This window comes from Canis aureus, chromosome 17, assembly GCF_053574225.1.
Source record: "Canis aureus isolate CA01 chromosome 17, VMU_Caureus_v.1.0, whole genome shotgun sequence".
Classification (NCBI taxonomy): domain Eukaryota; kingdom Metazoa; phylum Chordata; class Mammalia; order Carnivora; family Canidae; genus Canis; species Canis aureus.
This window is the reverse complement of record NC_135627.1, coordinates 7626932-7643168: the sequence shown is the minus strand read 5'-3', so window position 1 is coordinate 7643168 and position 16237 is coordinate 7626932.

The following is a 16237-nucleotide window of genomic DNA, read 5'->3' as shown; positions in this document are numbered from 1 at the left end:
ATACATCTGTAATGAGTTGATTTTGTGTGCCAAATAGTGCATCAGCCAATTGAACTTTTCTTTAAAAAAAAAAGATTTTATTTATTTATGAGAGAGAGAGAGAGGCAGAGACACAGGCAGAGGGAGAAGCAGGCTCCATGCAGGGAGCCCAACATGGGACTTGATCCCAGGTCTCTAGGATCAGGCCCTGGACTGAAGACGGCGCTCAACCGCTGAGCTACCTGCGCTGCCCCAATTGAACTTTTCAATTTACAAATAATTATAATATTCTATGGTCATAAGCAGAGATTGGAGTAAAACATCTTGAAAATGGAGAAACAAACAAAAAGATAAACTATATTTATATATCTACACGTATACATACATATGCATGGAGTATATGGCATATATTGTTGAATTAGTATTCATTTATAACTTACTATATGCCTGCAGCTGCCCATATTTATATGGAAGGTTATTTATTTAAGGAATATGATTCCTTCCCAAATAAATTTGATGTAAATTCCAACATTCACATCACATTATCAGAAAAATCACATTGTAATTCTCCTACTGATAGACTCATAGACTCTGAATCTGGTATTTTTGGGATTATGGATTTAGCAGTCACTATTTATGGAAAGTTACAATTTCAAATACAGGAAATCAATGTTAAAGAAACTAAGTGCCTTATTTTATACTAGGAGTGTTTGCTTTCATTTGTTTGGTTTTATTTTTTAAGATCTTATTTATTTATTCATGAGAGACATAGAGAAGCAGAGAGATAGTCAGAAGAGAAGCAGGCTCCCCAAGGAGAGCCTGATGCAGGACTCTGATCCCAGGACCCCGGGATCACAACCTGAGCCAAAGTTAGACACTCAACCACTGAGCCACCCAGGTGACCCATACGTTTGTATTTTTAAATACCTAATCAGAAATATGACAAGGCACTTAAAAGGTAATAAAGTTGTGATAGCACAGAAACATGAATGAAATAAAAGTATTATAAGAGAATGTCAAAAAGTTTGCTGGGAATAAGAAAGATCCCACCCAGCAGAAACGTCAGCTCATTTGGCAGAACTTAGTGCTGGCTGACTTCCGAAGGCACAAAAACACTACAAATCTCCTTTTGAGGTTTTTGTCTCCTTCAATCTCTATACTGGGCTTTCAGAGCAAATCTCAGTCAAGGACTCCCATTTGATCTGATTAGCCTACGAACCCAAGGGCATTCGCAATTTCCACTAGCGTGTGAATGGCATGAGCCTCACGTTCCATTTCAAAATAGACCCTGAGATTTGGAGTCTGTGACACTTGCAGAAAGTGTATCATCAATCTGCATTAGAATAGACTCAATGCACTGGGAAGAGCGAGCTGATGGATTGGAAGTGCTATCCCAAACTATCTGAGTGCCTGAAGAGCTGAGATGTGGAAAGAGGACAAGATGGATTCCCTGCAGCTGTAAGGTTCAAAATTGGACCAAGGGCAGAAGTGACAGGAACTCGGGTAGTTTGACTCCATGTGAGGAGGTGCTGTGCAGCTCTGAGAGGACTCCAGGATTGGATTTGCTGCATATGGAGACATTGAGTCCAGGGAAAGAATTCAACCAGAATCACAATGACCCTCCAACACGGTATCCCAAAACATATCACTGCAATTGAGTGGGAGCTTAGGATGTTTGCTTCTAGTAAGGCAACTTATCAAACCCAAGATTCTATGATGACAGGCAGATTCATTTCAATATCATTTCCTATTTTCAAAACCTGAACATCTTTGAATGGATAGAAAATATCCAATTGAACTTTTGACATAGACCTTTGTTGTGATAAATATTAGTATGAAAATATACAACAAATACTGTTGTTATTAGCTAATCAAGATATGAGAAGAAAAAGCCAACATAAAGAAATCCTGTAGGAGTGATCTGAATGAACTAATTTGAGAAGGAAAAAATATGCTTTTCTCACACTGTGTTAAGATGCCTGGGTGGCTCTGTGATTGAATGTCTGCCTTGGACTCAGGGCGAGATCCCGGGGTCTGGGATCGAGTCCCACATCCAGCTTCCTGCAAGGAGCCTGCTTCTCCCTCTGCCTGTGTCTCTGCCTCTCTTTCTGTGTCTCTCACAAATAAATAAATAAAATCTTAAAAAAAAAAAAAAAAATCCTGGCAGAATTCATTCAGTATGTAGTGGAAAGATCATGAAGCGTTTCAGGCTCTATAATTGCATACACGTAGTCAAATTTGGGCTAGCCTGATAGTTAAAAATTCACTAGTGGGCTGTTTGAATGAAGCTTGGTTCTTGGTCTCCAGACACTGGCTCAAAATGTTCTTCAGTGACAGGTTCCCTCATTGTTAAATCTTGCCATTGCTCACAATGTACAAAACTCTCATTTAAAGCAAACACTTCCAAGCAAATTCTATGGAGTTAAAATTCATATGATTATGTTCTTTTTCAATCTACCATAAACCCTCATTGTTCAAACTGGACCTTTTAACAGGCATTCAGAATAGTTTAAACCTATAGGCCAGGTACTCTGATGACAAGTATATTAGGAGAGATGGAATGAAGTATTATATTATATACTTTCCAGCTATTTTTATTTCACTTTTACCAAATTTTGAGGAAAGAATTCTATTTCCAGTGAGTAAAATAGCACATTTCCATTGAAATATTTGAATTTTTAAAGACACATCTTACACTATCTAAAGCGTTCTTTTGATTTTTTACCTTTGGATATATGGATGCTATTTGCATTTCTTGCAAAAGATGCTTTATTTTTGGCTAAATCTAGACAACAGTAATTAAACAAATTAATTTGTAACAAATCAACTAGTAATTAAAATGTTTAGTTCCATGTAGATAAAGAATAAGTCTAAGGACACGTGACTAAACACTTCTTTTTTATTTCTGCAAACATTATGAAGGCATATCCCTGGTTATTTATTTTGGGAACAGCCAAAATTCATTGCAAAAATATCTTTAAAATCTACATGTTCTACCAGGTTTGAAATGGATTTGCCCAACACACAATTTGAGGGTCTTGTAATCTTGAAAAAAAATTCACAGCTAAAAGTATATAGTTTCTCTTTCTAAAATATGACAATTAAGAGTGTAAACATGATTTTGGTGGAGATATTTGGGCAGGGAATGCTCCTCAGATCTGAGTGACATTTTCATTTTGGGGCATATGCTTATGAAGAAAGCTTCTCGGTTAGCACTACTTCTTACAAAGCTTTCTTTTATGTAGATGCCAAATCAATTTTATAGCAGGCTTTTCATCTCTCATTCTGCCAAGGGAAAGTATGTAGTTTAAAACTAAACTATCTGTTAAGGAAATGAAAAAATCACCCAGAGGGCTTCATGGTCTTTGAAAATTAGTGCCTAAAAATTTGCAGATGTCCCATCTGATTAAAAAAAATTCATTTACAATAAATATAAACAGAAGGATAAAATTTCTCTGGTAAACATGGCCTCCAGGCTCATTTGGATCTTCAGTTTGTAATCAAATATGGTATTTGTAAGGATCCAATTCAGAATATCGAATTTACCTTGTAGAAATTTAGTTTTCTCTTTTTTCCCCCAAGGGAATGATGGGAAAACTATTTAATATTTAAAAGACTGCATAATTTAGTCCTTTGTTTTCTCTCCCAGTGAGTAAATATCTATTCACCATTAGAGAAAACATAACTATTTCTTGGTGAGAATGTGGAGCGCTGTGGTAATGCACTGGGACAAAACTGGTGTAGATATATCCAATGACCAGAAGCTTTCTCCACCTCTTAAGGAGCCCAATGGAAATTCTACAGCTCATGTAGAGCTGTTTGTTAGTTATTGGTATAGTATGTCCAAGAAACTAAGTGCTGAAGACTGAATCCTTTATCTCAGCAAACTGGACAGATGTAGATGGGGCATTCTGACTCTCAGCTTGTTCAGCCAAGCTAACATATAAAGATATATATAGGATGGACAAGTCCAAGGGATTATCAAACATTCACAATGTTTTCCAGCTATTTTCAGATATATGTATTTTAACAATTGACTTTATTTGCTAGAACCGCCATAACAATATACCACACACTGGGGTGGCATAAGCAAAGGAAATGTATTTTCTCACAGTTCCAGAGGCCTGAGGTCTGAGATCATGATGTCGGGGGGTTCATTGCTCCTTAAGAGCCTGTGAGAACATCTGTTCAGACCCTGTTTTCTCTCCTTCACAGCATCTTCCTTCCGTTTACACCTACCTCCAAATTTCCTCTTCCTATAGGACAGCAGTAATAATAATTTAGGGACCACCTTAATGACCTCATTGTAATTTAATTACCTCTTGAAAGACCCCATATTCAAGTACAGTCATGTTCTAAAGTGCTGGGGGACAGGACCTCAACATAAGAATTTTGAGAAGGGGAGAATACAAATCAGCCCATGATAACTACATGTGGTATAAGAGGCTGTGTTTGTACTGAGGCATTTAAGTTGCTCCTACTATCTGCTGGGTATTTTCATGTTAGTAGTAGTTAGGATGGTTCATAAAGGAAAACAACACAGGAAAAAAACAATAGAGTACAAGTAATCTAAGGTCTCATTTATAGATGACCCACCTCAACTAGTATTTATAATGAAATCTGTTTAATCTGCCTCCTTCCCATATTGAGGTTGTTCATTAGTATCTCATAATCTTCTATATACCATTTTCACTATCCTCAATCTCTATCTTGCTTTTACTGTTACAGATCTGTGAAGCTAAAACTTTACTCTCACAAACACAACACACAAAAAAAAAAAGCATCTTTTTTTTTGGTTAATTATCCTTGACTCTAAATTGAATTTTTGCTGCACATGTACCAATGCTATATTACAGTATAAACATGATTTTAGTGCAGAAAGTTACTATATTTCTACGTAAGTCTATTTTGCTTTATGAGGGCTATTAATTTAGTTGATGTATGACATCTCACAAATAGATAAAAAGATGCTAGAGGGCAATGCATGTTTCTTTAATTTATGTTGGTAACCAAGGCAGCATCTGGGACCAAGCACTACAAGTAAGGGCTCTTGGTGAATGTTTCTTCCCTGACTTCACGTTACAGCCACAAAATCATTCTCCTACTCTATATAGTTTATGGAGGCTGAATGCCTTCCTCACCATAATGTGTGTGCCTTCCTCACCATAATGTGTGTGCAACCTTGTTTCACCATATCTAAATTGATCCAGGAAGCATATTTTTCTTGATCTATGCCTCAAGCAAGCTGCCATTATGGGAAGTCAAATTATTGGTCAGCGATGTTACTTGGTCTGTGCATAACTTACAGAAGCATTCTCACATGTATTACCAACAGAGAACACATTTTCTTTCATCCAGCAGAGTTACAAGTCAAGTTACTGCATGTATTTTGCTTGGGTTATCTTTTAAGCAACCATGCAAAAATGCCATAGATCTTACTGTACTGTATGTATAATCTCTTGGTGTTGACATTTTTCTTCAGTAAAAATAAATGAAAGAAATGTATTGCTAAAAGCTAAAGTAATTATTTTTAAGTGCCAAATTCTTACTGGCAGGTAAGCCACATGCGAGGAGTGGGTTGAGCGCTAGCAATTCCAGAATCACAGAGTAAGTATAACTGTGGTTTCAGACTGTAACCCTTGACAGATTCACTCCATCATCAAAGTCTTGAAAATATCACAAGTATGTTGGAATTTGATCTCTCATTATGTATCTTGTCAACTTCAGATCAAGACTACTGAATATTACTGAGCCTCTGAACATTTTCAAGATGTCCATACACATTTTAGGGCAATATATAAATAGGATAAAGGTTATTTTTGTTTATGAACTTCCTATGTTTGGTCTTATTTTAAAAGTTTGGTCACATATAAACTTTTATTATGGACATTTTCACACAAATAGAAAATAAAGACAGTAGTTTAATGGGGTCCCATCACCCACCGCAAACAATTAGAAATAGTTTGCAATTAAGTAATTTTAAACAAAACAGTTCATGCCGATCAAGAATTTATTGATTAGTGATTTCATGGAGTCAACTAGCCAATTATATCAGTTCCAATAAGCAATTATTAAATTAGTTTAAAATGCCTTTTAATGTTTGCTGGTGTCATTGAAAAAAATCTAAGTAGATCTTTCATCAGTCACCCTATTATTTTTTTCACCATCAGACTAGCTTGCCATACCTTTACCCCAAAATCTTAACTATAATGCATACTGATTTCACTGAGGTCGGATGGAATATTCAAATCATACATTCTGTAAGTCAGGAGGAATCTTGTTGAATAAAGCAAAGTAAGGAGTTATTAAAACCTTAATATTATTCTTTGGATCACAAGATGAGAAAGAGTAGAATTTGCTTTTCAGCAACAGAAAAATAGTACAAATCAGACACACTCCTTATGCCTGGAAAGGAGCCACATAACGTATGAGTATTTTATAATATAAAATTTCTCTATTCATTTGTTCATGCGTTTAACCAAAAAGTATTGAATGCTTTCTGGGGCTGCTAAGCACTGGAGTGATAATGAGTGATACATATAAGTCCTGACTCTAATAAAACTTCCAGAAAATTCAGACACTAACCAACTTTTGCAATACAGTGTAGGAATGAGATAGCAAGGGAGGTACAGCGTGCTGTAAAATACAGTTAGGAGAGGACCCAGGCTAGTCTGAGGTTGAGGAAGTCCTTCTGGAGCAAGCAAATGATCCTAAGGCAGAAGACCCTTCAGTGGGCAACACTGAGCCAGAGGCAGCAGAGAAGCCGAGTCAGGGAGAGCCAGGAGAGAAAGCAAGATGGAGCTGCAGGAGGAAGTTGCCTGCCGGCCTCACTTTAAGCAAAAAATGGGATTTATCCTGAGCCGGATGCAGAGCTACCCCAGGATTTTAATGTGGATAGTGGGACACAATTTGATCCAAATTTAGTCTGGTTTTGGTGAGAGGAAGGGACTAAAGGCATTAAGTCTGTAGGGAGCAAAATGATTTCCTATACAGGTGAGTTGAGCTGGTCAGTCCCTTTAGGGCCATGTCAATAGTACAGAGAAAGAGGAGAGGGGGATAGAGAGTATATAACTCTTGTATTATTTTACTATAGATAGAATAAAACACAATAAAAATAACTTGCTCAAAGTCCAATGACAGATTTCAGCTTTTTCTGATTCACAATCTAATTCTTCTTCTTCTTCTTCTTCTTCTTCTTCTTCTTCTTCTTCTTCTTCTTCTTCTTCTTCTTTTTTTTTTTAATTTGAGAATGAGAAAGAGAGAGCACGAGCATGGGAAGGAGCAGAGGGAGAGGGGAAAGTATAAGCAGATTCTTCACTGAGCATGGAGCATGACACTGAGCTTGATCCCAGGACCCTGAATTCCTGACCTAAGCCCAGGCAGACCAGTCCAATTCTTCTGATGTTATTATAGTCCTTCCCTTTAAGAAAAGTTTTGTGATTTTAAAGAAGAAAAAGAAAAGAAGAAGAAGAAGAAGAAGAAGAAGAAGAAGAAGAAGAAGAAGAAGAAGAAGAAGAAGAAGAAGAAGAAGAAGAAGAAGAAGAAGAAGAAGAAGAAGAAGAAGAAGAAGAAGAAGAAGAAGAAGAAGAAGAAGAAGAAGAAGAAGAAGAAGAAGAAGAAAAAGAAGGAGGAGGAGGAGGAGAAAGGAAAACAGACAGACTATCCCTTTTGCTTGAGAATAGATTTGTGTGACAGAATTGTGTGTATTTTAGGATCTCATTCGGTGCTAATTTTATCTGTTACACCTTTTTTTTTTTTTTCCCACTACACCTTGATCTGACTCTTCTGTCTGCCACCACCTTGCTTAGAGCTTCTCTACTGCTAAGTGGACATTGAGAAAGAACAATGCATGCAAGAAACTGAGATCCCTGAACACTTGACTGTTCTAGTGTGTCCTACCTAATCAAAACCTGGTGGATTCAAATGTCTTATATGCACAAGCTTTCTCAGCATATCCTGAAGATGCTCACCTTATTCTCTAATTTCAAATTTGCTTTAAATATTTTCCACATCACATAAATGCATAAATCATTTTTAAAAACTTAATCTTGTTTTCAGCAGATTCTCTATGTTCAAAGATCTCAAAACAAGTGGCAACACTGAGAAACAATTTATGTTTTCTCTTCTAAATTATTTCCCACCATGTTAGCAGTCATTTTGGTTGATTTGGAAAAGCTGCAACTAAAGAATGAGAAAATGCTTGGTAGGTGCAGCCAATACCCCAAACCAGTCAACTTAGGTTAAAGATAAATCAAGCCGGATAAACTGCCATGATCAACAATAGTCACAACCAACCTATTATGTGACAGACTTTAAAAAAATTTATTTAGTTTCCAGAGCTTAGGTGAGAAAATAAGATCCTACCATTTAATTTAGTTTTACTTTGAGAGTTCATTTAAAGGAATAATTCAGGTTTCTTTTCAAATTACTTCTATTTTTTATTCTCCCAGGAGAGAGCTTTATTTACTCAGAAGCCCAGGCATAGGATTTATTTGAATTTGAATTAAAATGTGGGATGGCTCCAAAGTCTATCATATTTACATTCCTGGCAAAACCTAAATATTGCTGGAAGGCATATATTCCTTTGTAAACTGTGTAGGGATTTGAGGATTTGGGTGTTTTAGAGCTCTTTTTGAGGTTATGAAAGCTTTCTAAAGGAAATATATTGTGGCTTTACAAATTTGAAGGTGAGAATTCTTTCAGTATGCCAAGTTCACCACAATTTTCTGTTGGTATTAATTCTCAGTATCTGAAATGGAAAGAGTGAAATAAGAAACAGTATCTACCTGAAATTGTTTTACTCCAGGTCAGTGCAATTAACAGTTACTGTATTAGAAGTGAAAATACATTTTTTAAAGCAACACATGCAGTTTTAACCACAAGACATCCTTTAACATCATTGGTTGCCACCTTCCCAGGGCTTTTATTGAAAATGTATCCTTAAGTGTCAAAAAACAAATAAAAAACAGTGTGTACTTTGAACAATCACATTTTAAGCAAATGTCTTCTGAAATGTTAAAAAGAAATATAAAATTGATTATCTTTAAGTGCATTTTTTTAAAGATTTTTATTTATTAGAGAGAGATTGAGAGAGCACAAGCACAAGAAGGGGAGATGGAGAAGCAGACTCCCTGCTGAACAGGGAGCCCTATGCAGGACTCAGTCCCAGGACCCCTGGATCATGACCTGAGCTGAAGGCAGACGCTTAACTGTCTGAGCCACCAAGGCACCCCGAGTGCATTTTTATATTCTTAACAACCTTACTCCTTTCCCCTTCAATCCCTGTAAGAATGTGCATATCTATATATGCCTTCCCCAAGCCCTTGAGTTGGGCTTTGTGTTTCTACAACACTCTGAATTAATACTTTGGTGTTTTGTTTTTTTTTAAGATTTTTATATATTTATTCATGAGAGACACACAGAAAGAAGCAGAGACATAGGCAGAAGGAGAAACAGCCTCCCCATAGGGAGCCAGATGCAGGACTCAATCCCAGGACTTTGAGATCACCACCTGAGCCAAAGGCAGATAGATGCTCAACCACTGAGCCACCCAGGTACCTATGAATTAATACTTTAATATTCTTATATACTTGTCCATTCCTTTCCCTAGACTCTGGGATTCTGAAGAAAAGAGACTACCTCATTCTAGTCCCTAGGGGAGGCCAAGCAATTCAATTATTCAATGAATAGTGTGATCAAATGTGATTGGATTTTGAAGCAAATACCTTGTCACATCCCTAAATGTATATTAAAGTCATAACTTGGCAGCATGAAATGGCATAATAATAAAACTTTGGAATTTGGATTGTTCCCAGAGTATTCCAATAATATTGCTAGAGTGCAGAACATACCTGTTCTCTATCCTGGAGTAGCACCTGTAAGGTGAGCTTAGAAATAAATGTAGGAGAGACATTTGCCATTGTGCCTTCACATGTGCTCATGCATCATTGGTAAGATATTGGTAAATAAGTGTAGACAGTTTAAGGGACTATTTTTTCTTAAAAAAAAAAAAGTATTGATTTGTGAAAGAGAGAGAACACATGCATGAGGAAGGGTAAGAGACAGAGGGAGAGAGAGAGAGAGACACTCTCAAGCAGCCTCCACACTGAGTGTGGAACCCCATATGGAGATGGATCTCACGACTCTGAGATCATGACCTGAGCTGAAATCAAGAGTTGAATGCTCAACCAACTGAACCACTCAGGCACCTAGGGACTATTTCTGTACATTTTAACCAGGTTATTCTGAACATAAGTCCCCAAATTATAAAAACTTCCCAATGGGGAAACAGTGCTATGCTCCCTTTATCCAGATCATCTCTTTTCCAGCTGCACAGAACATCACAAGGCCATTCCATTCAGAACACTGCCATCCTGCAGTTCTCAGACTGGCTTTGAAAGGCAATGTCCTTAAATTGCCCACTCTCCTGTTTATAACTCTAGAATTATATCTATTGAGATTCCTTCATATTCATTTGTATTCATGTCTTGTGGCTGCTGTGACAATTGACCACAGACTTGTGGCTTCATACAACACAAATGTATTCTCTTATTCTTCTGGAAGGCACAAGTCCAAAATCAGTCTTGCTGGGCTAAAGACAAGGTCTTTGCAGGGCTGGTTGCTTCTGGACTCTCTAGAAAGGAGTCATTCTCCAGAGGACACTGGCATCCCCTGCCTCACGACCCCCTCTCCCCATCTCACCAACCTCATACCTCTGCTATCACATCTCCTGCTTCCTCTTTTGACATTCTTGCCTCTCTCCCAGGGACCCCTGTGGTGCATTCAGGGCTCCCCTGGAGAAACATAGGATAATCTCACTATCTCAAGATGTTTAACTTAATCATACATGCAAAGCTCCTTTTGCTTTATAAGGGAATACTCACAGGCTCCGACGGTTAGGAAGGGGTAACTTTGAAGGGGCATTATTCAGCTTATTGCACCATTGCTTCAAAACAAAACAAAACAGGGGCACTTGGGTGGCTCCATCTCTTAAGTGTTTGCCTTTGGCTCAGGTCATGATCTCAGGGTCCTGGGATCAAGCCCTGTCAGACTCTCTGCTCAGCAAGGAGTCTGCTTCTCTCTCTGTCTCTGCCCTCCACTCATGCTCTCTCTCTTCCTCTCTCTCTATCTCAAATAAATAAATAAAATGTTTTTAAAAATAAAATAAAAACAAAACACAGTACGATACTCCCCACACACAATAAGCAAACAGCATCTGCTCCACTAGGGGTTTTATGTAATGGCAACTATTACCTTGGGAACACAGACTTGTCCCTTCATGTCTCTTCAATCATTTATCCACATTGTAGGGTTTACATGAACATTATGAGATTTCAGTAGGTTACTATGATGCCAGTGCTATAGTGTACCACCTGCAACCACATGACCAAATTAACAGGACACAGTGGAGGCACTGATTCCTGCCCCAGGGATAAGACACAGTCTGCCTGGCTCCTGCTCCTCTCATTCAAGCTCTTGTCCATTCTACCCAGATGCTAAGCAAGTGCTCCCTTCCTGCAGCCCCAATGCTATATTTAAGAAGAAAGGCTCTCTCTCTTTCTGTGACTTCCAAACACCAGCATGGTCTCTCCAACTCAAAAAATTCTCATGAATTCATGAATGATAATTATATTCTTCCAAATGTAGCGAACAATTCAATTGACAGTTTTCCAATGATGTTTTTATGACTTCTATCTCTCCTTCCAACCTTGCTGTCTTGGCTCCCTCTCTCTCCCGAGGAGCTTCTTTCTGTTTTTTGGTTCTTTAGCAATTACAACATTCCTCTCCCCACCCTAGAAATCTTGAAGTCTAAAACCTTTCTCCTTTGGGAATTTTCCTTTTGCATATTAGAGCTGGTCAAGGCAAGCATTCTCATTTTCTTAAATATACAGGAAAAGCATTTGTCTACAACAGATGTACCCACTCAGCCATCAATTCATTCAATAATAACAGGTATCACATATCAAGGGTTTTCCTTGTGACAGGCACTGAGCTGAGCACTGCATTCACGTTATCTGATTTAACAAACATCTCTGAAGAAATAATTTTGTGAACAGTATGATGACAGGTCTTAGAGTGACTGTAGGGAATTGGGATCTAGCATGAGAATTGTATTATAGCGCAAATTTAAAGGACACTTCAACAGAGGTTTGCACATGCACAAAAGTGGGGACCAGATTACATCCGAGGAACTAGAGGCGATGTTTGTGAATAGAGTAGCATTTGAGAAGGAAGTGAGAGGCATTGGAGAATTGGATAGAAGTCCAAACATCATGCAGGTAAAAATGAAGGGAAGGATGGATCATAACACCTACCTGATGTGTGTTAAATGTGCTATTTGAAAGCTGAAAGCCACCAAAGATGGTGAGATCTTTGTGTCCTTAGGCACAGAGAGGATAAGGGGCTGATTCTTCTGCATATGCCTATATGACTAATCTGAAGGTACAACCCCACATCACAGGAAGTGCACAAGAGGAGCAAAATTGACACTCACCTTACTTAGATCATCCGGCTTCTCCAAGCATCCTCCCAAAATGCTAACTATCCATCAAGGATCTTTTTTAAAAAAATCAAAAATTTCCAGCCGAGTTTTTCCTGTTTCAAATACTGACAGCAATTTGTAAACATCTCTTTTCTGAAACTTTTTGCTTGGCTATAGCTCTCTCTATATACATTTTTCCCTTATCTGCCATGCAAGCCTCTTGAGATTCAACTTCCTTGAAAGTACCACCTGTATTATCATCATCTTTTCCACTTCTAGAGCCTAGAGCCTAGAAAATTTACAATGGGGAAAAAAAAAAAAGAATAATGTGGACATATTTGTTGCCAGAAATCAAATAAATAGAAGGCTACAGAGGGAAATGTATTGAGGGCAGATTGACCTCACTGGGAGGGACTAGTCCATATTTTGGCGAAATATACTTTGACATCATCCCTTCTCTGCTCTGAGAAAGGGCAAGCTACAGATCCTTGTCCTTTCTTTTGCCCGGGACGGGGCTTAAGAGCCTTGATCTCCTTCCGATGCTCAGGAGGCCACCAAACCAGGGACTACTGCTTACAAAGAGAAAGGCAAAGCATGCCCTGTTGTGAGAGCTGTCAATAGGTAAACATCATTTTCCCTGGGCCCCAATTCTGACTCCAGAGGCTGAGCATTGGTAAAAAGCCACACATCTACTCCGTTATGTTTTCACACTCCTGTAAATAATAATAATAATAATAATAATAATAATAATAATAATAATAACAACAACAACAAAAACAGTTAGCCCTGGCAATGAATCCAGGCAATGTTTGCTTTCCCATATTTGGGAAGCATCTGAGCCACATCAGACCTATTCAGTGTTTCGTCCTGCACTGTTAAAGAGGCCATTTTCCCTGCCAATGAGACATTCTTCTTACAGCTTGATTGTCAACTATACCACCAGCCACACAGAATGCAAGAGTGCTTTGAAATATGCCATCCAGATGTTGCCTTCTGCATCTCAGTGCATCCTAACTCCATGGCTTCTCTCCTTCTGCACTGGCTCCCAGCTTGGCCCTCCTTCACTCTTGCCTCAGCCCCACCCATTCCCTACTGAGCAGCCACAGTGATCATGGGAAAACATAAAGTCAATCATGCTCTTTTCTACTTCCCTCTTCTCTTAGCCATGATCTGCCAGGTCCACGTGATCTGACTCTGACCTTTTCTCCAGGCTCAACCCTTTCACACACCCCTTCATCTGTAGTATTCCAGACTTGTTCTACTCCCCCACTGCTTTCCAAGAGCATGTGCCTGGCACACAGCCTTGGTGCTCTGCTTTTGCTCAGGTCTTAGCTCAGATGGCATGCTTCAGAGTGCTCTACTGAATGCCACTTCACCACTCTCCCCTCAATCACTCCTCTTCCACTTCTGTCTCCCTCTCTTATTTCCTGCATCACACTCATCATGGATGAGTTGATTGATGACTTTCTTTCTCTCCCTACTAGACTTTAAGTGGAATCTCACCTGTTGGATTTGTTCTGCAAATGTTGAATGCTGTGCAAATAAATGATTCATGCTTTCCCTACATTCCTGCATTTGGTATTTCCCTTTTTGGAACAAGAATTCTTTACTACTTAGTATTATCCATGCTGCCAAAACCATAAGGGGTTGGAATTTGACTCTCAAAACATTGTTGGATAACTTTTTCTGTCTTATAAGAAATGGCCAGTGTAGAATGAATAAAGGTTGCTTTTCCAGACCCAGATGGCTTTTGATCTAAACCCAATTCAGTCATTTACTCTGTATATGACGCCAAGGTAAACCCTTATCTGTGTCTCAGTTTTCTCTTCCACTGAATGAATTACTTAAAATTATTTTACTAAAAATAAAAATTCAAGTTAAATAATTTTTTAAAAAATTAATAAAAATCATTTTAATGTACTAAAAATAATACTATCTCATGAGATTTCTATGAAGAAGAAGTGACTTAAAACATATAACCACCAAGAACATGACCTGTCCCATTGTAAATGCCCAATAAATGTTCGTTATTATTAGGAATTTAACATATCTAAGGAATACATTCTTAAGCTCTTACTGAATATTAGAAGCTTTATATAATTGACAATTAATTTTTTTTAAATACATGATATTTAGGTTGTTAAAAGGTTAACAAGACATTTTATCCCAGATTATACATATTTTTATTCTTTGAATCGAGGAAATCTGGGCTTTATTGAAGTTTATACAAAGGTTAGTGTAAAACGTTACTCTTTGAAGCTTATGAAATCATACAGTTCTTCAGCTATAAAAAGAAAAACATTTGACTTGCAGTCTGCCTAATGACTTCTATCTGCTTATTTATTTGACTAAAAGCATCCATGGGGAACCAGGTATGTTGATACTGGGCTTTACATGGCAGTGGTATGGAAATGCCAATTAGAATGTAACAAAATCACCCAGGGCTTCAAATTCAGCTGGACCAGCTGGAACTGAATCTATAAGCCTTAATTTGTGCATATATATACCTAGAACTCTGTTATTTCTCTCTTTAAAGGAAAAAGAAACTTGTAGAGGAAAATGTTCTTCCTTATAAGAACCCAAATTATACCAAGTTCATTAAAGAAACTAAGCTGGTTTTATAATAAGAGGGAAAGAGAATTATATTCATAACAATGTTGCTAAATCTGAAGCACAAATGTGAGATACTTCACTTTTTAAAAGATCACATGCTCTGATTCTGTATGCAACTCACTGTTATTTGGTGAGATGTGTGTTTTTGAGCTGAAATATCCTGTTGTTTTTAAGAAGAACATGAAATCCTAGCCACCAAACCACAGAAGAGTCACCATAATTAAAAAATAAATATATATATAAATAAAAATCAGTGAAAAATCATTTACCTTGATTGCATTTCGAAATTGAGGCTCCCTTACAAACTCTCAATTATTATCATTTATTTTTTTCAATTACTAGAATTTAATTTAAGGTGTTCTTATATCCCTTCTTTTTAAACAGATGATTCTGAAGGGTGTTTGAATACTTTTGTCTGCACATATTGCAGTATAATTGTTTTCTTGGATGTACTTAGGTAGAAAATGAGATGAGTGAATTACTTTCCTATATTTCCTATAGAAATTTCTGGCTATTTCTATACCATCTTTCTTGTGTATAAGGTAGAATTAGTATTATTTACTTAAATATGAATATGGAAAACTAATGTAAGCATGGAAAATCACTATATGCATTTGCCTAGCACACTCTCTTATACTATAACTCTCCAATTTGAGGAAGCAAGGATGGCTTGATAGATCAATCGCAGTACTTAGGATTATAATTGTAATTTAATACTACGATAAGTAAAAATATGCCACATTTCCTATTTTAGCACTGTGGTTGGAAAGTGTTCGATACAGGGAGACAGAATATCTTGAACAAAGTCATTGGGCAATAATCTTAATGAGGAACCTTTGATAATACATGACTAAAATCCAATTTCTCTCAGATACTGACTTCTCGCAAAGCTACTCCAATAATGCAAGTTTGAGGTAGAGAAAGACAGCACTCTAGGAAATGCTCTATTCACATTAGTCTCTGCATCTAGTTGTATAAATGCCCTTGTTTTGATTTGACCCATCATTCTCTGAATTTACTAACCTCATCTTTTTGATGCCAGTCATATTTAGGCATTGTCTTATGCTTTATAGCCTTAAAATCTGTTTTTCGACTGACCCACCTATTGGCTGATTGGCAAGTTTTCTTGACTATCATCACCATCCTTATACTTCACAATTCAGG